The sequence below is a fragment of the Schistocerca piceifrons genome, unplaced genomic scaffold (assembly GCF_021461385.2).
Source record: "Schistocerca piceifrons isolate TAMUIC-IGC-003096 unplaced genomic scaffold, iqSchPice1.1 HiC_scaffold_267, whole genome shotgun sequence".
NCBI lineage: Eukaryota > Metazoa > Arthropoda > Insecta > Orthoptera > Acrididae > Schistocerca > Schistocerca piceifrons.
This window is the reverse complement of record NW_025728479.1, coordinates 43,140-62,528: the sequence shown is the minus strand read 5'-3', so window position 1 is coordinate 62,528 and position 19,389 is coordinate 43,140. Positions and strand designations below refer to the sequence as shown.

General features: G+C 50.3%; 33 non-coding genes across 33 annotated transcripts; all 33 read right to left on the bottom strand.

Moving 5' to 3' along the window:
- Positions 1–97: 97 nt before the first annotated feature.
- Trnaf-gaa lies at positions 98–170 on the bottom strand. Its single transcript has one exon. It is a non-coding gene; the product is annotated as a tRNA-Phe (tRNA).
- A 599-nt stretch (positions 171–769) lies between these two features.
- Positions 770–851, bottom strand: Trnas-uga. The gene has a single exon. It is a non-coding gene; the product is annotated as a tRNA-Ser (tRNA).
- A 692-nt stretch (positions 852–1,543) lies between these two features.
- On the bottom strand, positions 1,544–1,625 carry Trnas-cga. The gene has a single exon. It is a non-coding gene; the product is annotated as a tRNA-Ser (tRNA).
- A 139-nt stretch (positions 1,626–1,764) lies between these two features.
- On the bottom strand, positions 1,765–1,837 carry Trnak-uuu. Its single transcript has one exon. It is a non-coding gene; the product is annotated as a tRNA-Lys (tRNA).
- A 538-nt stretch (positions 1,838–2,375) lies between these two features.
- Trnaf-gaa lies at positions 2,376–2,448 on the bottom strand. The gene has a single exon. It is a non-coding gene; the product is annotated as a tRNA-Phe (tRNA).
- A 599-nt stretch (positions 2,449–3,047) lies between these two features.
- Trnas-uga lies at positions 3,048–3,129 on the bottom strand. Its single transcript has one exon. It is a non-coding gene; the product is annotated as a tRNA-Ser (tRNA).
- A 694-nt stretch (positions 3,130–3,823) lies between these two features.
- Trnas-cga lies at positions 3,824–3,905 on the bottom strand. The gene has a single exon. It is a non-coding gene; the product is annotated as a tRNA-Ser (tRNA).
- Positions 3,906–4,651: 746 nt separating this feature from the next.
- Positions 4,652–4,724, bottom strand: Trnaf-gaa. Its single transcript has one exon. It is a non-coding gene; the product is annotated as a tRNA-Phe (tRNA).
- A 599-nt stretch (positions 4,725–5,323) lies between these two features.
- Trnas-uga lies at positions 5,324–5,405 on the bottom strand. The gene has a single exon. It is a non-coding gene; the product is annotated as a tRNA-Ser (tRNA).
- Positions 5,406–6,098: 693 nt separating this feature from the next.
- Trnas-cga lies at positions 6,099–6,180 on the bottom strand. Its single transcript has one exon. It is a non-coding gene; the product is annotated as a tRNA-Ser (tRNA).
- A 138-nt stretch (positions 6,181–6,318) lies between these two features.
- On the bottom strand, positions 6,319–6,391 carry Trnak-uuu. Its single transcript has one exon. It is a non-coding gene; the product is annotated as a tRNA-Lys (tRNA).
- Positions 6,392–6,930: 539 nt separating this feature from the next.
- On the bottom strand, positions 6,931–7,003 carry Trnaf-gaa. Its single transcript has one exon. It is a non-coding gene; the product is annotated as a tRNA-Phe (tRNA).
- Positions 7,004–7,601: 598 nt separating this feature from the next.
- Positions 7,602–7,683, bottom strand: Trnas-uga. Its single transcript has one exon. It is a non-coding gene; the product is annotated as a tRNA-Ser (tRNA).
- A 695-nt stretch (positions 7,684–8,378) lies between these two features.
- Positions 8,379–8,460, bottom strand: Trnas-cga. The gene has a single exon. It is a non-coding gene; the product is annotated as a tRNA-Ser (tRNA).
- A 138-nt stretch (positions 8,461–8,598) lies between these two features.
- Positions 8,599–8,671, bottom strand: Trnak-uuu. Its single transcript has one exon. It is a non-coding gene; the product is annotated as a tRNA-Lys (tRNA).
- Positions 8,672–9,210: 539 nt separating this feature from the next.
- Trnaf-gaa lies at positions 9,211–9,283 on the bottom strand. Its single transcript has one exon. It is a non-coding gene; the product is annotated as a tRNA-Phe (tRNA).
- Positions 9,284–9,878: 595 nt separating this feature from the next.
- On the bottom strand, positions 9,879–9,960 carry Trnas-uga. The gene has a single exon. It is a non-coding gene; the product is annotated as a tRNA-Ser (tRNA).
- A 692-nt stretch (positions 9,961–10,652) lies between these two features.
- Positions 10,653–10,734, bottom strand: Trnas-cga. Its single transcript has one exon. It is a non-coding gene; the product is annotated as a tRNA-Ser (tRNA).
- A 136-nt stretch (positions 10,735–10,870) lies between these two features.
- On the bottom strand, positions 10,871–10,943 carry Trnak-uuu. Its single transcript has one exon. It is a non-coding gene; the product is annotated as a tRNA-Lys (tRNA).
- Positions 10,944–11,482: 539 nt separating this feature from the next.
- Positions 11,483–11,555, bottom strand: Trnaf-gaa. Its single transcript has one exon. It is a non-coding gene; the product is annotated as a tRNA-Phe (tRNA).
- A 598-nt stretch (positions 11,556–12,153) lies between these two features.
- On the bottom strand, positions 12,154–12,235 carry Trnas-uga. The gene has a single exon. It is a non-coding gene; the product is annotated as a tRNA-Ser (tRNA).
- Positions 12,236–12,927: 692 nt separating this feature from the next.
- On the bottom strand, positions 12,928–13,009 carry Trnas-cga. The gene has a single exon. It is a non-coding gene; the product is annotated as a tRNA-Ser (tRNA).
- Positions 13,010–13,147: 138 nt separating this feature from the next.
- On the bottom strand, positions 13,148–13,220 carry Trnak-uuu. The gene has a single exon. It is a non-coding gene; the product is annotated as a tRNA-Lys (tRNA).
- Positions 13,221–13,759: 539 nt separating this feature from the next.
- Trnaf-gaa lies at positions 13,760–13,832 on the bottom strand. Its single transcript has one exon. It is a non-coding gene; the product is annotated as a tRNA-Phe (tRNA).
- A 599-nt stretch (positions 13,833–14,431) lies between these two features.
- On the bottom strand, positions 14,432–14,513 carry Trnas-uga. Its single transcript has one exon. It is a non-coding gene; the product is annotated as a tRNA-Ser (tRNA).
- Positions 14,514–15,206: 693 nt separating this feature from the next.
- Positions 15,207–15,288, bottom strand: Trnas-cga. Its single transcript has one exon. It is a non-coding gene; the product is annotated as a tRNA-Ser (tRNA).
- Positions 15,289–15,426: 138 nt separating this feature from the next.
- On the bottom strand, positions 15,427–15,499 carry Trnak-uuu. Its single transcript has one exon. It is a non-coding gene; the product is annotated as a tRNA-Lys (tRNA).
- A 539-nt stretch (positions 15,500–16,038) lies between these two features.
- Positions 16,039–16,111, bottom strand: Trnaf-gaa. Its single transcript has one exon. It is a non-coding gene; the product is annotated as a tRNA-Phe (tRNA).
- Positions 16,112–16,710: 599 nt separating this feature from the next.
- Trnas-uga lies at positions 16,711–16,792 on the bottom strand. The gene has a single exon. It is a non-coding gene; the product is annotated as a tRNA-Ser (tRNA).
- Positions 16,793–17,485: 693 nt separating this feature from the next.
- Positions 17,486–17,567, bottom strand: Trnas-cga. Its single transcript has one exon. It is a non-coding gene; the product is annotated as a tRNA-Ser (tRNA).
- A 138-nt stretch (positions 17,568–17,705) lies between these two features.
- Trnak-uuu lies at positions 17,706–17,778 on the bottom strand. Its single transcript has one exon. It is a non-coding gene; the product is annotated as a tRNA-Lys (tRNA).
- A 539-nt stretch (positions 17,779–18,317) lies between these two features.
- Positions 18,318–18,390, bottom strand: Trnaf-gaa. Its single transcript has one exon. It is a non-coding gene; the product is annotated as a tRNA-Phe (tRNA).
- Positions 18,391–18,989: 599 nt separating this feature from the next.
- On the bottom strand, positions 18,990–19,071 carry Trnas-uga. Its single transcript has one exon. It is a non-coding gene; the product is annotated as a tRNA-Ser (tRNA).
- Between the last annotated feature and the right edge of the window lie 318 nt (positions 19,072–19,389).

The following is a 19,389-nucleotide window of genomic DNA, read 5'->3' as shown; positions in this document are numbered from 1 at the left end:
AGAACTGCTACAGCAGAGAGTCATTTTTGTTGTCAGCTGTAGTTGCATTATCACCAACGCAGAGCAATTCCATTGGCGTCGCATCAAAACGAATACCTGCCGAAACCCGGGATCGAACCAGGGACCTTTAGATCTTCAGTCTAACGCTCTCCCAACTGAGCTATTTCGGCTGACATTGAACGTTGCTGTTTGCATGTGTTCGTTCAGCTCTGCCTCGTTGCCAATTTCACAGTCACCTTCGTCTGATAAGACACAGGGACGCTGAAAGGCGAGCAGCCGATGCAGTGAAGTCCCACACACATTTCTTCTGCTTCCATCATCGTAACAAGCAAACATGTCGACTCGACTCGTGTAATATTCACTTCGCTGACTTCACGTGACGCCGCGCTGACGCTAGAAAACCCGTGCTATGTCGATGTCAGGGGCAACTCGTGTGCAGAGAACGAGACACAAGAAGGAGTGAGCCTCTCCACCGTATGAGAGGCAGTATCTAGCAGATACACACGGTAAAACATTCGACTTGCGTTAGCTCGTAAATTGCTACACGTCATCGTCTGCAAGCTAAAAAGGACACATCTGCACTGCCCAGTGAGGCGACACTTGTACTAACACCCGGTGGGCGGCTGTGAGACGAGGAGATGAGCTGCGGCTTCTGGGCGCGACTGTAACGCTGCGCCCTGGATCAAATAACTGGTGACCCATGTGTTTAGTAGTGACGCAACTGCTAGGATGCACCTGAACGTCCATCTTTTGAGAGAGAGAAAATTTTCGCAGTCGGCAGGACTCGAACCTACGCTCCCAGAGGGAATCTGATTTCAAGTCAGACGCCTTAACCACTCGGCCACGACTGCCGGTGGCAGAAGCGACTCCCGACAAGTGAAACGGCCATCTTTAGAAGCAATCTGATGGCAGAAAGCGCGTGGCCTCACTCTTTCCTGTAGGGTTTCCATTAGCCGTTACGAAAGTGTATTAATTTTCGCCCAGACAGGGACTTGAACCCAGGACCCTTTGGTTGAAAACCTAACGCTCTACCGACTCAGCTATGCGGGCCCACGCACGAGCATTATCGTACAGCTGCGTGGTGAGCGAGTGATTCGCATGTTGTAATTACTGGCTTATGGCTCCAATGGCGACTTCACCGACTTCCCACTGACGCACCGCTGACGCTAGTTTTCTGTCGTCTTAAAACGATGGACATACCTCCAAGCAGCTGCGAGATCTTAAGAAAAGAAACGCTGCACCACTGCCTTCGCCGCACTCGAATGATTCAATTGCGATTCTTAAAAAGAATTGAATGTTCGCTCTGTCCAACACTTTCGAGCACATCTGTGTACTCACGATCTCAGCGACGGCTTTCTGCAGTCCCAGCGTCAGTGCGAGGTGAACCGATGGCCACAGTAAGCAGCGGTCGTCGCGAAACTCAGTATTCTTAAACGGAAACTTTCGTCTTGTTGAGAATGGCGTCACTGGTTTGCACCCGCATTCGCCCACGCATGTCACATGTGTGCGAAAATTTTTGCTCCTCTCTTTACGCAAAATCGCACGCAGCCGGTAGGATTCGAACCTACGCTCCCATAGGGAATCTGATTTCGAGTCAGACGCCTTAACCACTCGGCCACGACTGCCGGTAGCGCGGCGTTGTCCCGACACATGCAAATGCTACCGTTTGAAGCACTGTGGTGTCAGAAAACGGCGTAGCTGCATTATTTTCCGTAGCGTTTCCAACCGCTACCAGACGAATCGCTACCAAAGTTTTAAAATTTCCGCCCGGACAGGGACTTGAACCCTGGACCCTTAGGTTAAAAGCCTAATGCTCTACCGACTGAGCTATCCGGGCTCGGACGACGGTGTGAGACCTCCCACGATGCACAACTGTACATTGACTCATGTCCTTTACTGTTGTGCAATCGTTGCATGGGGCCGTTACTAATAAAACGTCGCCTAAATGCTGTCTGCAAACTTATCGCGCTAAGCTCGTAACACACTATCGAAGACTGCTGGCACACGATGCAACAACAAATTGCACCAGTTGTTACGTCTCATACGTTGGAGCAGAGAATTGACGTGTTTTGTCGACACTCACTGGGCAATTGGAAAATTCGCAAGCATTTCGAATGCAATGTTTCCCACGTTTTCGCTCATTTCGCGGTTCCGTTGAAGACGTTCTTCACCACCTGACACAGAAAAGGAACGCAGTCGGTAGGGCTTTTTTGATTCTTTTCCTTCAAAGGGAGTTAGTTTTCTAGTGAGTTCCTCTTATGGCATGCACTAGACAACCAGAACTGCTACAGCAGAGAGTCATTTTTGTTGTCAGCTGTAGTTGCATTATCACCAACGCAGAGCAATTCCATTGGCGTCGCATCAAAACGAATACCTGCCGAAACCCGGGATCGAACCAGGGACCTTTAGATCTTCAGTCTAACGCTCTCCCAACTGAGCTATTTCGCTGACATTGAACGTTGCTGTTTGCATGTGTTCGTTCAGCTCTGCCTCGTTGCCAATTTCACAGTCACCTTCGTCTGATAAGACACAGGGACGCTGAAAGGCGAGCAGCCGATGCAGTGAAGTCCCACACACATTTCTTCTGCTTCCATCATCGTAACAAGCAAACATGTCGACTCGACTCGTGTAATATTCACTTCGCTGACTTCACGTGACGCCGCGCTGACGCTAGAAAACCCGTGCTATGTCGATGTCAGGGGCAACTCGTGTGCAGAGAACGAGACACAAGAAGGAGTGAGCCTCTCCACCGTATGAGAGGCAGTATCTAGCAGATACACACGGTAAAAACATTCGACTTGCGTTAGCTCGTAAATTGCTACACGTCATCGTCTGCAAGCTAAAAAGGACACATCTGCACTGCCCAGTGAGGCGACACTTGTACTAACACCCGGTGGGGCGGCTGTGAGACGAGGAGATGAGCTGCGGCTTCTGGGCGCGACTGTAACGCTGCGCCCTGGATCAAATAACTGGTGACCCATGTGTTTAGTAGTGACGCAACTGCTAGGATGCACCTGAACGTCCATCTTTGAGAGAGAGAAAATTTTCGCAGTCGGCAGGACTCGAACCTACGCTCCCAGAGGGAATCTGATTTCAAGTCAGACGCCTTAACCACTCGGCCACGACTGCCGGTGGCAGAAGCGACTCCCGACAAGTGAAACGGCCATCTTTAGAAGCAATCTGATGGCAGAAAGCGGCGTGGCCTCACTCTTTCCTGTAGGGTTTCCATTAGCCGTTACGAAAGTGTATTAATTTTCGCCCAGACAGGGACTTGAACCCAGGACCCTTTGGTTGAAAACCTAACGCTCTAACCGACTCAGCTATGCGGGCCCACGCACGAGCATTATCGTACAGCTGCGTGGTGAGCGAGTGATTCGCATGTTGTAATTACTGGCTTATGGCTCCAATGGCGACTTCACCGACTTCCCACTGACGCACCGCTGACGCTAGTTTTCTGTCGTCTTAAAACGATGGACATACCTCCAAGCAGCTGCGAGATCTTAAGAAAAGAAACGCTGCACCACTGCCTTCGCCGCACTCGAATGATTCAATTGCGATTCTTAAAAAGAATTGAATGTTCGCTCTGTCCAACACTTTCGAGCACATCTGTGTACTCACGATCTCAGCGACGGCTTTCTGCAGTCCCAGCGTCAGTGCGAGGTGAACCGATGGCCACAGTAAGCAGCGGTCGTCGCGAAACTCAGTATTCTTAAACGGAAACTTTCGTCTTGTTGAGAATGGCGTCACTGGTTTGCACCCGCATTCGCCCACGCATGTCACATGTGTGCGAAAATTTTTGCTCCTCTCTTTACGCAAAATCGCACGCAGCCGGTAGGATTCGAACCTACGCTCCCATAGGGAATCTGATTTCGAGTCAGACGCCTTAACCACTCGGCCACGACTGCCGGTAGCGCGGCGTTGTCCCGACACATGCAAATGCTACCGTTTGAAGCACTGTGGTGTCAGAAAACGGCGTAGCTGCATTATTTTCCGTAGCGTTTCCACCGCTACCAGACGAATCGCTACCAAAGTTTTAAAATTTCCGCCCGGACAGGGACTTGAACCCTGGACCCTTAGGTAAAAGCCTAATGCTCTACCGACTGAGCTATCCGGGCTCGGACGACGGTGTGAGACCTCCCACGATGCACAACTGTACATTGACTCATGTCCTTTACTGTTGTGCAATCGTTGCATGGGCCGTTACTAATAAACGTCGCCTAAATGCTGTCTGCAAACTTATCGCGCTAAGCTCGTAACACACTATCGAAGACTGCTGGCACACGATGCAACAACAAATTGCACCAGTTGTTACGTCTCATACGTTGGAGCAGAGAATTGACGTGTTTTGTCGACACTCACTGGGCAATTGGAAAATTCGCAAGCATTTCGAATGCAATGTTTCCCACGTTTTCGCTCATTTCGCGGTTCCGTTGAAGACGTTCTTCACCACCTGACACAGAAAAAGGAACGCAGTCGGTAGGGCTTTTTGATTCTTTTCCTTCAAAGGGAGTTAGTTTTCTAGTGAGTTCCTCTTATGGCATGCACTAGACAACCAGAACTGCTACAGCAGAGAGTCATTTTTGTTGTCAGCTGTAGTTGCATTATCACCAACGCAGAGCAATTCCATTGGCGTCGCATCAAAACGAATACCTGCCGAAACCCGGGATCGAACCAGGGACCTTTAGATCTTCAGTCTAACGCTCTCCCAACTGAGCTATTTCGGCTGACATTGAACGTTGCTGTTTGCATGTGTTCGTTCAGCTCTGCCTCGTTGCCAATTTCACAGTCACCTTCGTCTGATAAGACACAGGGACGCTGAAAGGCGAGCAGCCGATGCAGTGAAGTCCCACACACATTTCTTCTGCTTCCATCATCGTAACAAGCAAACATGTCGACTCGACTCGTGTAATATTCACTTCGCTGACTTCACGTGACGCCGCGCTGACGCTAGAAAACCCGTGCTATGTCGATGTCAGGGGCAACTCGTGTGCAGAGAACGAGACACAAGAAGGAGTGAGCCTCTCCACCGTATGAGAGGCAGTATCTAGCAGATACACACGGTAAAACATTCGACTTGCGTTAGCTCGTAAATTGCTACACGTCATCGTCTGCAAGCTAAAAAGGACACATCTGCACTGCCCAGTGAGGCGACACTTGTACTAACACCCGGTGGGCGGCTGTGAGACGAGGAGATGAGCTGCGGCTTCTGGGCGCGACTGTAACGCTGCGCCCTGGATCAAATAACTGGTGACCCATGTGTTTAGTAGTGACGCAACTGCTAGGATGCACCTGAACGTCCATCTTTTGAGAGAGAGAAAATTTTCGCAGTCGGCAGGACTCGAACCTACGCTCCCAGAGGGAATCTGATTTCAAGTCAGACGCCTTAACCACTCGGCCACGACTGCCGGTGGCAGAAGCGACTCCCGACAAGTGAAACCGCCATCTTTAGAAGCAATCTGATGGCAGAAAGCGGCGTGGCCTCACTCTTTCCTGTAGGGTTTCCATTAGCCGTTACGAAAGTGTATTAATTTTCGCCCAGACAGGGACTTGAACCCAGGACCCTTTGGTTGAAAACCTAACGCTCTACCGACTCAGCTATGCGGGCCCACGCACGAGCATTATCGTACAGCTGCGTGGTGAGCGAGTGATTCGCATGTTGTAATTACTGGCTTATGGCTCCAATGGCGACTTCACCGACTTCCCACTGACGCACCGCTGACGCTAGTTTTCTGTCGTCTTAAAACGATGGACATACCTCCAAGCAGCTGCGAGATCTTAAGAAAAGAAACGCTGCACCACTGCCTTCGCCGCACTCGAATGATTCAATTGCGATTCTTAAAAAGAATTGAATGTTCGCTCTGTCCAACACTTTCGAGCACATCTGTGTACTCACGATCTCAGCGACGGCTTTCTGCAGTCCCAGCGTCAGTGCGAGGTGAACCGATGGCCACAGTAAGCAGCGGTCGTCGCGAAACTCAGTATTCTTAAACGGAAACTTTCGTCTTGTTGAGAATGGCGTCACTGGTTTGCACCCGCATTCGCCCACGCATGTCACATGTGTGCGAAAATTTTTGCTCCTCTCTTTACGCAAAATCGCACGCAGCCGGTAGGATTCGAACCTACGCTCCCATAGGGAATCTGATTTCGAGTCAGACGCCTTAACCACTCGGCCACGACTGCCGGTAGCGCGGCGTTGTCCCGACACATGCAAATGCTACCGTTTGAAGCACTGTGGTGTCAGAAAACGGCGTAGCTGCATTATTTTCCGTAGCGTTTCCACCGCTACCAGACGAATCGCTACCAAAGTTTTAAAATTTCCGCCCGGACAGGGACTTGAACCCTGGACCCTTAGGTTAAAAGCCTAATGCTCTACCGACTGAGCTATCCGGGCTCGGACGACGGTGTGAGACCTCCCACGATGCACAACTGTACATTGACTCATGTCCTTTACTGTTGTGCAATCGTTGCATGGGGCCGTTACTAATAAAACGTCGCCTAAATGCTGTCTGCAAACTTATCGCGCTAAGCTCGTAACACACTATCGAAGACTGCTGGCACACGATGCAACAACAAATTGCACCAGTTGTTACGTCTCATACGTTGGAGCAGAGAATTGACGTGTTTTGTCGACACTCACTGGGCAATTGGAAAATTCGCAAGCATTTCGAATGCAATGTTTCCCACGTTTTCGCTCATTTCGCGGTTCCGTTGAAGACGTTCTTCACCACCTGACACAGAAAAAGGAACGCAGTCGGTAGGGCTTTTTTGATTCTTTTCCTTCAAAGGGAGTTAGTTTTCTAGTGAGTTCCTCTTATGGCATGCACTAGACAACCAGAACTGCTACAGCAGAGAGTCATTTTTGTTGTCAGCTGTAGTTGCATTATCACCAACGCAGAGCAATTCCATTGGCGTCGCATCAAAACGAATACCTGCCGAAACCCGGGATCGAACCAGGGACCTTTAGATCTTCAGTCTAACGCTCTCCCAACTGAGCTATTTCGGCTGACATTGAACGTTGCTGTTTGCATGTGTTCGTTCAGCTCTGCCTCGTTGCCAATTTCACAGTCACCTTCGTCTGATAAGACACAGGGACGCTGAAAGGCGAGCAGCCGATGCAGTGAAGTCCCACACACATTTCTTCTGCTTCCATCATCGTAACAAGCAAACATGTCGACTCGACTCGTGTAATATTCACTTCGCTGACTTCACGTGACGCCGCGCTGACGCTAGAAAACCCGTGCTATGTCGATGTCAGGGGCAACTCGTGTGCAGAGAACGAGACACAAGAAGGAGTGAGCCTCTCCACCGTATGAGAGGCAGTATCTAGCAGATACACACGGTAAAACATTCGACTTGCGTTAGCTCGTAAATTGCTACACGTCATCGTCTGCAAGCTAAAAAGGACACATCTGCACTGCCCAGTGAGGCGACACTTGTACTAACACCCGGTGGGCGGCTGTGAGACGAGGAGATGAGCTGCGGCTTCTGGCGCGACTGTAACGCTGCGCCCTGGATCAAATAACTGGTGACCCATGTGTTTAGTAGTGACGCAACTGCTAGGATGCACCTGAACGTCCATCTTTTGAGAGAGAGAAAATTTTCGCAGTCGGCAGGACTCGAACCTACGCTCCCAGAGGGAATCTGATTTCAAGTCAGACGCCTTAACCACTCGGCCACGACTGCCGGTGGCAGAAGCGACTCCCGACAAGTGAAACGGCCATCTTTAGAAGCAATCTGATGGCAGAAAGCGGCGTGGCCTCACTCTTTCCTGTAGGGTTTCCATTAGCCGTTACGAAAGTGTATTAATTTTCGCCCAGACAGGGACTTGAACCCAGGACCCTTTGGTTGAAAACCTAACGCTCTACCGACTCAGCTATGCGGGCCCCACGCACGAGCATTATCGTACAGCTGCGTGGTGAGCGAGTGATTCGCATGTTGTAATTACTGGCTTATGGCTCCAATGGCGACTTCACCGACTTCCCACTGACGCACCGCTGACGCTAGTTTTCTGTCGTCTTAAAACGATGGACATACCTCCAAGCAGCTGCGAGATCTTAAGAAAAGAAACGCTGCACCACTGCCTTCGCCGCACTCGAATGATTCAATTGCGATTCTTAAAAAGAATTGAATGTTCGCTCTGTCCAACACTTTCGAGCACATCTGTGTACTCACGATCTCAGCGACGGCTTTCTGCAGTCCCAGCGTCAGTGCGAGGTGAACCGATGGCCACAGTAAGCAGCGGTCGTCGCGAAACTCAGTATTCTTAAACGGAAACTTTCGTCTTGTTGAGAATGGCGTCACTGGTTTGCACCCGCATTCGCCCACGCATGTCACATGTGTGCGAAAAATTTTTGCTCCTCTCTTTACGCAAAATCGCACGCAGCCGGTAGGATTCGAACCTACGCTCCCATAGGGAATCTGATTTCGAGTCAGACGCCTTAACCACTCGGCCACGACTGCCGGTAGCGCGGCGTTGTCCCGACACATGCAAATGCTACCGTTTGAAGCACTGTGGTGTCAGAAAACGGCGTAGCTGCATTATTTTCCGTAGCGTTTCCACCGCTACCAGACGAATCGCTACCAAAGTTTTAAAATTTCCGCCCGGACAGGGACTTGAACCCTGGACCCTTAGGTTAAAAGCCTAATGCTCTACCGACTGAGCTATCCGGGCTCGGACGACGGTGTGAGACCTCCCACGATGCACAACTGTACATTGACTCATGTCCTTTACTGTTGTGCAATCGTTGCATGGGGCCGTTACTAATAAAACGTCGCCTAAATGCTGTCTGCAAACTTATCGCGCTAAGCTCGTAACACACTATCGAAGACTGCTGGCACACGATGCAACAACAAATTGCACCAGTTGTTACGTCTCATACGTTGGAGCAGAGAATTGACGTGTTTTGTCGACACTCACTGGGCAATTGGAAAATTCGCAAGCATTTCGAATGCAATGTTTCCCACGTTTTCGCTCATTTCGCGGTTCCGTTGAAGACGTTCTTCACCACCTGACACAGAAAAAGGAACGCAGTCGGTAGGGCTTTTTTGATTCTTTTCCTTCAAAGGGAGTTAGTTTTCTAGTGAGTTCCTCTTATGGCATGCACTAGACAACCAGAACTGCTACAGCAGAGAGTCATTTTTGTTGTCAGCTGTAGTTGCATTATCACCAACGCAGAGCAATTCCATTGGCGTCGCATCAAAACGAATACCTGCCGAAACCCGGGATCGAACCAGGGACCTTTAGATCTTCAGTCTAACGCTCTCCCAACTGAGCTATTTCGGCTGACATTGAACGTTGCTGTTTGCATGTGTTCGTTCAGCTCTGCCTCGTTGCCAATTTCACAGTCACCTTCGTCTGATAAGACACAGGGACGCTGAAAGGCGAGCAGCCGATACAGTGAAGTCCCACACACATTTCTTCTGCTTCCATCATCGTAACAAGCAAACATGTCGACTCGACTCGTGTAATATTCACTTCGCTGACTTCACGTGACGCCGCGCTGACGCTAGAAAACCCGTGCTATGTCGATGTCAGGGGCAACTCGTGTGCAGAGAACGAGACACAAGAAGGAGTGAGCCTCTCCACCGTATGAGAGGCAGTATCTAGCAGATACACACGGTAAAACATTCGACTTGCGTTAGCTCGTAAATTGCTACACGTCATCGTCTGCAAGCTAAAAGGACACATCTGCACTGCCAGTGAGGCGACACTTGTACTAACACCCGGTGGGCGGCTGTGAGACGAGGAGATGAGCTGCGGCTTCTGGGCGCGACTGTAACGCTGCGCCTGGATCAAATAACTGGTGACCCATGTGTTTAGTAGTGACGCAACTGCTAGGATGCACCTGAACGTCCATCTTTGAGAGAGAGAAAATTTTCGCAGTCGGCAGGACTCGAACCTACGCTCCCAGAGGGAATCTGATTTCAAGTCAGACGCCTTAACCACTCGGCCACGACTGCCGGTGGCAGAAGCGACTCCCGACAAGTGAAACGGCCATCTTTAGAAGCAATCTGATGGCAGAAAGCGGCGTGGCCTCACTCTTTCCTGTAGGGTTTCCATTAGCCGTTACGAAAGTGTATTAATTTTCGCCCAGACAGGGACTTGAACCCAGGACCCTTTGGTTGAAAACCTAACGCTCTACCGACTCAGCTATGCGGGCCCACGCACGAGCATTATCGTACAGCTGCGTGGTGAGCGAGTGATTCGCATGTTGTAATTACTGGCTTATGGCTCCAATGGCGACTTCACCGACTTCCCACTGACGCACCGCTGACGCTAGTTTTCTGTCGTCTTAAAACGATGGACATACCTCCAAGCAGCTGCGAGATCTTAAGAAAAGAAACGCTGCACCACTGCCTTCGCCGCACTCGAATGATTCAATTGCGATTCTTAAAAAGAATTGAATGTTCGCTCTGTCCAACACTTTCGAGCACATCTGTGTACTCACGATCTCAGCGACGGCTTTCTGCAGTCCCAGCGTCAGTGCGAGGTGAACGATGGCCACAGTAAGCAGCGGTCGTCGCGAAACTCAGTATTCTTAAACGGAAACTTTCGTCTTGTTGAGAATGGCGTCACTGGTTTGCACCCGCATTCGCCCACGCATGTCACATGTGTGCGAAAATTTTTGGTCCTCTCTTTACGCAAAATCGCACGCAGCCGGTAGGATTCGAACCTACGCTCCCATAGGGAATCTGATTTCGAGTCAGACGCCTTAACCACTCGGCCACGACTGCCGGTAGCGCGGCGTTGTCCCGACACATGCAAATGCTACCGTTTGAAGCACTGTGGTGTCAGAAACGGCGTAGCTGCATTATTTTCCGTAGCGTTTCCACCGCTACCAGACGAATCGCTACCAAAGTTTAAAATTTCCGCCCGGACAGGGACTTGAACCCTGGACCCTTAGGTTAAAAGCCTAATGCTCTACCGACTGAGCTATCCGGGCTCGGACGACGGTGTGAGACCTCCCACGATGCACAACTGTACATTGACTCATGTCCTTTACTGTTGTGCAATCGTTGCATGGGGCCGTTACTAATAAAACGTCGCCTAAATGCTGTCTGCAAACTTATCGCGCTAAGCTCGTAACACACTATCGAAGACTGCTGGCACACGATGCAACAACAAATTGCACCAGTTGTTACGTCTCATACGTTGGAGCAGAGAATTGACGTGTTTTGTCGACACTCACTGGGCAATTGGAAAATTCGCAAGCATTTCGAATGCAATGTTTCCCACGTTTTCGCTCATTTCGCGGTTCCGTTGAAGACGTTCTTCACCACCTGACACAGAAAAAGGAACGCAGTCGGTAGGCTTTTTTGATTCTTTTCCTTCAAAGGGAGTTAGTTTTTCTAGTGAGTTCCTCTTATGGCATGCACTAGACAACCAGAACTGCTACAGCAGAGAGTCATTTTTGTTGTCAGCTGTAGTTGCATTATCACCAACGCAGAGCAATTCCATTGGCGTCGCATCAAAACGAATACCTGCCGAAACCCGGGATCGAACCAGGGACCTTTAGATCTTCAGTCTAACGCTCTCCCAACTGAGCTATTTCGGCTGACATTGAACGTTGCTGTTTGCATGTGTTCGTTCAGCTCTGCCTCGTTGCCAATTTCACAGTCACCTTCGTCTGATAAGACACAGGGACGCTGAAAGGCGAGCAGCCGATACAGTGAAGTCCCACACACATTTCTTCTGCTTCCATCATCGTAACAAGCAAACATGTCGACTCGACTCGTGTAATATTCACTTCGCTGACTTCACGTGACGCCGCGCTGACGCTAGAAAACCCGTGCTATGTCGATGTCAGGGGCAACTCGTGTGCAGAGAACGAGACACAAGAAGGAGTGAGCCTCTCCACCGTATGAGAGGCAGTATCTAGCAGATACACACGGTAAAACATTCGACTTGCGTTAGCTCGTAAATTGCTACACGTCATCGTCTGCAAGCTAAAAAGGACACATCTGCACTGCCCAGTGAGGCGACACTTGTACTAACACCCGGTGGGCGGCTGTGAGACGAGGAGATGAGCTGCGGCTTCTGGGCGCGACTGTAACGCTGCGCCCTGATCAAATAACTGGTGACCCATGTGTTTAGTAGTGACGCAACTGCTAGGATGCACCTGAACGTCCATCTTTTGAGAGAGAGAAAATTTTCGCAGTCGGCAGGACTCGAACCTACGCTCCCAGAGGGAATCTGATTTCAAGTCAGACGCCTTAACCACTCGGCCACGACTGCCGGTGGCAGAAGCGACTCCCGACAAGTGAAACCGCCATCTTTAGAAGCAATCTGATGGCAGAAAGCGGCGTGGCCTCACTCTTTCCTGTAGGGTTTCCATTAGCCGTTACGAAAGTGTATTAATTTCGCCCAGACAGGGACTTGAACCCAGGACCCTTTGGTTGAAAACCTAACGCTCTACCGACTCAGCTATGCGGGCCCACGCACGAGCATTATCGTACAGCTGCGTGGTGAGCGAGTGATTCGCATGTTGTAATTACTGGCTTATGGCTCCAATGGCGACTTCACCGACTTCCCACTGACGCACCGCTGACGCTAGTTTTCTGTCGTCTTAAAACGATGGACATACCTCCAAGCAGCTGCGAGATCTTAAGAAAAGAAACGCTGCACCACTGCCTTCGCCGCACTCGAATGATTCAATTGCGATTCTTAAAAAGAATTGAATGTTCGCTCTGTCCAACACTTTCGAGCACATCTGTGTACTCACGATCTCAGCGACGGCTTTCTGCAGTCCCAGCGTCAGTGCGAGGTGAACCGATGGCCACAGTAAGCAGCGGTCGTCGCGAAACTCAGTATTCTTAAACGGAAACTTTCGTCTTGTTGAGAATGGCGTCACTGGTTTGCACCCGCATTCGCCCACGCATGTCACATGTGTGCGAAAATTTTTGCTCCTCTCTTTACGCAAAATCGCACGCAGCCGGTAGGATTCGAACCTACGCTCCCATAGGGAATCTGATTTCGAGTCAGACGCCTTAACCACTCGGCCACGACTGCCGGTAGCGCGGCGTTGTCCCGACACATGCAAATGCTACCGTTTGAAGCACTGTGGTGTCAGAAAACGGCGTAGCTGCATTATTTTCCGTAGCGTTTCCACCGCTACCAGACGAATCGCTACCAAAGTTTTAAAATTTCCGCCCGGACAGGGACTTGAACCCTGGACCCTTAGGTTAAAAGCCTAATGCTCTACCGACTGAGCTATCCGGGCTCGGACGACGGTGTGAGACCTCCCACGATGCACAACTGTACATTGACTCATGTCCTTTACTGTTGTGCAATCGTTGCATGGGGCCGTTACTAATAAAACGTCGCCTAAATGCTGTCTGCAAACTTATCGCGCTAAGCTCGTAACACACTATCGAAGACTGCTGGCACACGATGCAACAACAAATTGCACCAGTTGTTACGTCTCATACGTTGGAGCAGAGAATTGACGTGTTTTGTCGACACTCACTGGGCAATTGGAAAATTCGCAAGCATTTCGAATGCAATGTTTCCCACGTTTTCGCTCATTTCGCGGTTCCGTTGAAGACGTTCTTCACCACCTGACACAGAAAAAGGAACGCAGTCGGTAGGGCTTTTTTGATTCTTTTCCTTCAAAGGGAGTTAGTTTTCTAGTGAGTTCCTCTTATGGCATGCACTAGACAACCAGAACTGCTACAGCAGAGAGTCATTTTTGTTGTCAGCTGTAGTTGCATTATCACCAACGCAGAGCAATTCCATTGGCGTCGCATCAAAACGAATACCTGCCGAAACCCGGGATCGAACCAGGGACCTTTAGATCTTCAGTCTAACGCTCTCCCAACTGAGCTATTTCGGCTGACATTGAACGTTGCTGTTTGCATGTGTTCGTTCAGCTCTGCCTCGTTGCCAATTTCACAGTCACCTTCGTCTGATAAGACACAGGGACGCTGAAAGGCGAGCAGCCGATGCAGTGAAGTCCCACACACATTTCTTCTGCTTCCATCATCGTAACAAGCAAACATGTCGACTCGACTCGTGTAATATTCACTTCGCTGACTTCACGTGACGCCGCGCTGACGCTAGAAAACCCGTGCTATGTCGATGTCAGGGGCAACTCGTGTGCAGAGAACGAGACACAAGAAGGAGTGAGCCTCTCCACCGTATGAGAGGCAGTATCTAGCAGATACACACGGTAAAACATTCGACTTGCGTTAGCTCGTAAATTGCTACACGTCATCGTCTGCAAGCTAAAAAGGACACATCTGCACTGCCCAGTGAGGCGACACTTGTACTAACACCCGGTGGGCGGCTGTGAGACGAGGAGATGAGCTGCGGCTTCTGGGCGCGACTGTAACGCTGCGCCCTGGATCAAATAACTGGTGACCCATGTGTTTAGTAGTGACGCAACTGCTAGGATGCACCTGAACGTCCATCTTTTGAGAGAGAGAAAATTTTCGCAGTCGGCAGGACTCGAACCTACGCTCCCAGAGGGAATCTGATTTCAAGTCAGACGCCTTAACCACTCGGCCACGACTGCCGGTGGCAGAAGCGACTCCCGACAAGTGAAACGGCCATCTTTAGAAGCAATCTGATGGCAGAAAGCGGCGTGGCCTCACTCTTTCCTGTAGGGTTTCCATTAGCCGTTACGAAAGTGTATTAATTTTCGCCCAGACAGGGACTTGAACCCAGGACCCTTTGGTTGAAAACCTAACGCTCTACCGACTCAGCTATGCGGGCCCACGCACGAGCATTATCGTACAGCTGCGTGGTGAGCGAGTGATTCGCATGTTGTAATTACTGGCTTATGGCTCCAATGGCGACTTCACCGACTTCCCACTGACGCACCGCTGACGCTAGTTTTCTGTCGTCTTAAAACGATGGACATACCTCCAAGCAGCTGCGAGATCTTAAGAAAAGAAACGCTGCACCACTGCCTTCGCCGCACTCGAATGATTCAATTGCGATTCTTAAAAAGAATTGAATGTTCGCTCTGTCCAACACTTTCGAGCACATCTGTGTACTCACGATCTCAGCGACGGCTTTCTGCAGTCCCAGCGTCAGTGCGAGGTGAACCGATGGCCACAGTAAGCAGCGGTCGTCGCGAAACTCAGTATTCTTAAACGGAAACTTTCGTCTTGTTGAGAATGGCGTCACTGGTTTGCACCCGCATTCGCCCACGCATGTCACATGTGTGCGAAAATTTTTGGTCCTCTCTTTACGCAAAATCGCACGCAGCCGGTAGGATTCGAACCTACGCTCCCATAGGGAATCTGATTTCGAGTCAGACGCCTTAACCACTCGGCCACGACTGCCGGTAGCGCGGCGTTGTCCCGACACATGCAAATGCTACCGTTTGAAGCACTGTGGTGTCAGAAAACGGCGTAGCTGCATTATTTTCCGTAGCGTTTCCACCGCTACCAGACGAATCGCTACCAAAGTTTTAAAATTTCCGCCCGGACAGGGACTTGAACCCTGGACCCTTAGGTTAAAAGCCTAATGCTCTACCGACTGAGCTATCCGGGCTCGGACGACGGTGTGAGACCTCCCACGATGCACAACTGTACATTGACTCATGTCCTTTACTGTTGTGCAATCGTTGCATGGGGCCGTTACTAATAAAACGTCGCCTAAATGCTGTCTGCAAACTTATCGCGCTAAGCTCGTAACACACTATCGAAGACTGCTGGCACACGATGCAACAACAAATTGCACCAGTTGTTACGTCTCATACGTTGGAGCAGAGAATTGACGTGTTTTGTCGACACTCACTGGGCAATTGGAAAATTCGCAAGCATTTCGAATGCAATGTTTCCCACGTTTTCGCTCATTTCGCGGTTCCGTTGAAGACGTTCTTCACCACCTGACACAGAAAAAGGAACGCAGTCGGTAGGGCTTTTTTGATTCTTTTCCTTCAAAGGGAGTTAGTTTTCTAGTGAGTTCCTCTTATGGCATGCACTAGACAACCAGAACTGCTACAGCAGAGAGTCATTTTTGTTGTCAGCTGTAGTTGCATTATCACCAACGCAGAGCAATTCCATTGGCGTCGCATCAAAACGAATACCTGCCGAAACCCGGGATCGAACCAGGGACCTTTAGATCTTCAGTCTAACGCTCTCCCAACTGAGCTATTTCGGCTGACATTGAACGTTGCTGTTTGCATGTGTTCGTTCAGCTCTGCCTCGTTGCCAATTTCACAGTCACCTTCGTCTGATAAGACACAGGGACGCTGAAAGGCGAGCAGCCGATGCAGTGAAGTCCCACACACATTTCTTCTGCTTCCATCATCGTAACAAGCAAACATGTCGACTCGACTCGTGTAATATTCACTTCGCTGACTTCACGTGACGCCGCGCTGACGCTAGAAAACCCGTGCTATGTCGATGTCAGGGGCAACTCGTGTGCAGAGAACGAGACACAAGAAGGAGTGAGCCTCTCCACCGTATGAGAGGCAGTATCTAGCAGATACACACGGTAAAACATTCGACTTGCGTTAGCTCGTAAATTGCTACACGTCATCGTCTGCAAGCTAAAAAGGACACATCTGCACTGCCCAGTGAGGCGACACTTGTACTAACACCCGGTGGGCGGCTGTGAGACGAGGAGATGAGCTGCGGCTTCTGGGCGCGACTGTAACGCTGCGCCCTGGATCAAATAACTGGTGACCCATGTGTTTAGTAGTGACGCAACTGCTAGGATGCACCTGAACGTCCATCTTTTGAGAGAGAGAAAATTTTCGCAGTCGGCAGGACTCGAACCTACGCTCCCAGAGGGAATCTGATTTCAAGTCAGACGCCTTAACCACTCGGCCACGACTGCCGGTGGCAGAAGCGACTCCCGACAAGTGAAACGGCCATCTTTAGAAGCAATCTGATGGCAGAAAGCGGCGTGGCCTCACTCTTTCCTGTAGGGTTTCCATTAGCCGTTACGAAAGTGTATTAATTTTCGCCCAGACAGGGACTTGAACCCAGGACCCTTTGGTTGAAAACCTAACGCTCTACCGACTCAGCTATGCGGGCCCACGCACGAGCATTATCGTACAGCTGCGTGGTGAGCGAGTGATTCGCATGTTGTAATTACTGGCTTATGGCTCCAATGGCGACTTCACCGACTTCCCACTGACGCACCGCTGACGCTAGTTTTCTGTCGTCTTAAAACGATGGACATACCTCCAAGCAGCTGCGAGATCTTAAGAAAAGAAACGCTGCACCACTGCCTTCGCCGCACTCGAATGATTCAATTGCGATTCTTAAAAAGAATTGAATGTTCGCTCTGTCCAACACTTTCGAGCACATCTGTGTACTCACGATCTCAGCGACGGCTTTCTGCAGTCCCAGCGTCAGTGCGAGGTGAACCGATGGCCACAGTAAGCAGCGGTCGTCGCGAAACTCAGTATTCTTAAACGGAAACTTTCGTCTTGTTGAGAATGGCGTCACTGGTTTGCACCCGCATTCGCCCACGCATGTCACATGTGTGCGAAAATTTTTGCTCCTCTCTTTACGCAAAATCGCACGCAGCCGGTAGGATTCGAACCTACGCTCCCACAGGGAATCTGATTTCGAGTCAGACGCCTTAACCACTCGGCCACGACTGCCGGTAGCGCGGCGTTGTCCCGACACATGCAAATGCTACCGTTTGAAGCACTGTGGTGTCAGAAAACGGCGTAGCTGCATTATTTTCCGTAGCGTTTCCACCGCTACCAGACGAATCGCTACCAAAGTTTTAAAATTTCCGCCCGGACAGGGACTTGAACCCTGGACCCTTAGGTTAAAAGCCTAATGCTCTACCGACTGAGCTATCCGGGCTCGGACGACGGTGTGAGACCTCCCACGATGCACAACTGTACATTGACTCATGTCCTTTACTGTTGTGCAATCGTTGCATGGGGCCGTTACTAATAAAACGTCGCCTAAATGCTGTCTGCAAACTTATCGCGCTAAGCTCGTAACACACTATCGAAGACTGCTGGCACACGATGCAACAACAAATTGCACCAGTTGTTACGTCTCATACGTTGGAGCAGAGAATTGACGTGTTTTGTCGACACTCACTGGGCAATTGGAAAATTCGCAAGCATTTCGAATGCAATGTTTCCCACGTTTTCGCTCATTTCGCGGTTCCGTTGAAGACGTTCTTCACCACCTGACACAGAAAAAGGAACGCAGTCGGTAGGGCTTTTTTGATTCTTTTCCTTCAAAGGGAGTTAGTTTTCTAGTGAGTTCCTCTTATGGCATGCACTAGACAACCAGAACTGCTACAGCAGAGAGTCATTTTTGTTGTCAGCTGTAGTTGCATTATCACCAACGCAGAGCAATTCCATTGGCGTCGCATCAAAACGAATACCTGCCGAAACCCGGGATCGAACCAGGGACCTTTAGATCTTCAGTCTAACGCTCTCCCAACTGAGCTATTTCGGCTGACATTGAACGTTGCTGTTTGCATGTGTTCGTTCAGCTCTGCCTCGTTGCCAATTTCACAGTCACCTTCGTCTGATAAGACACAGGGACGCTGAAAGGCGAGCAGCCGATGCAGTGAAGTCCCACACACATTTCTTCTGCTTCCATCATCGTAACAAGCAAACATGTCGACTCGACTCGTGTAATATTCACTTCGCTGACTTCACGTGACGCCGCGCTGACGCTAGAAAACCCGTGCTATGTCGATGTCAGGGGCAACTCGTGTGCAGAGAACGAGACACAAGAAGGAGTGAGCCTCTCCACCGTATGAGAGGCAGTATCTAGCAGATACACACGGTAAAACATTCGACTTGCGTTAGCTCGTAAATTGCTACACGTCATCGTCTGCAAGCTAAAAAGGACACATCTGCACTGCCCAGTGAGGCGACACTTGTACTAACACCCGGTGGGCGGCTGTGAGACGAGGAGATGAGCTGCGGCTTCTGGGCGCGACTGTAACGCTGCGCCCTGGATCAAATAACTGGTGACCCATGTGTTTAGTAGTGACGCAACTGCTAGGATGCACCTGAACGTCCATCTTTTGAGAGAGAGAAAATTTTCGCAGTCGGCAGGACTCGAACCTACGCTCCCAGAGGGAATCTGATTTCAAGTCAGACGCCTTAACCACTCGGCCACGACTGCCGGTGGCAGAAGCGACTCCCGACAAGTGAAACGGCCATCTTTAGAAGCAATCTGATGGCAGAAAGCGGCGTGGCCTCACTCTTTCCTGTAGGGTTTCCATTAGCCGTTACGAAAGTGTATTAATTTTCGCCCAGACAGGGACTTGAACCCAGGACCCTTTGGTTGAAAACCTAACGCTCTACCGACTCAGCTATGCGGGCCCACGCACGAGCATTATCGTACAGCTGCGTGGTGAGCGAGTGATTCGCATGTTGTAATTACTGGCTTATGGCTCCAATGGCGACTTCACCGACTTCCCACTGACGCACCGCTGACGCT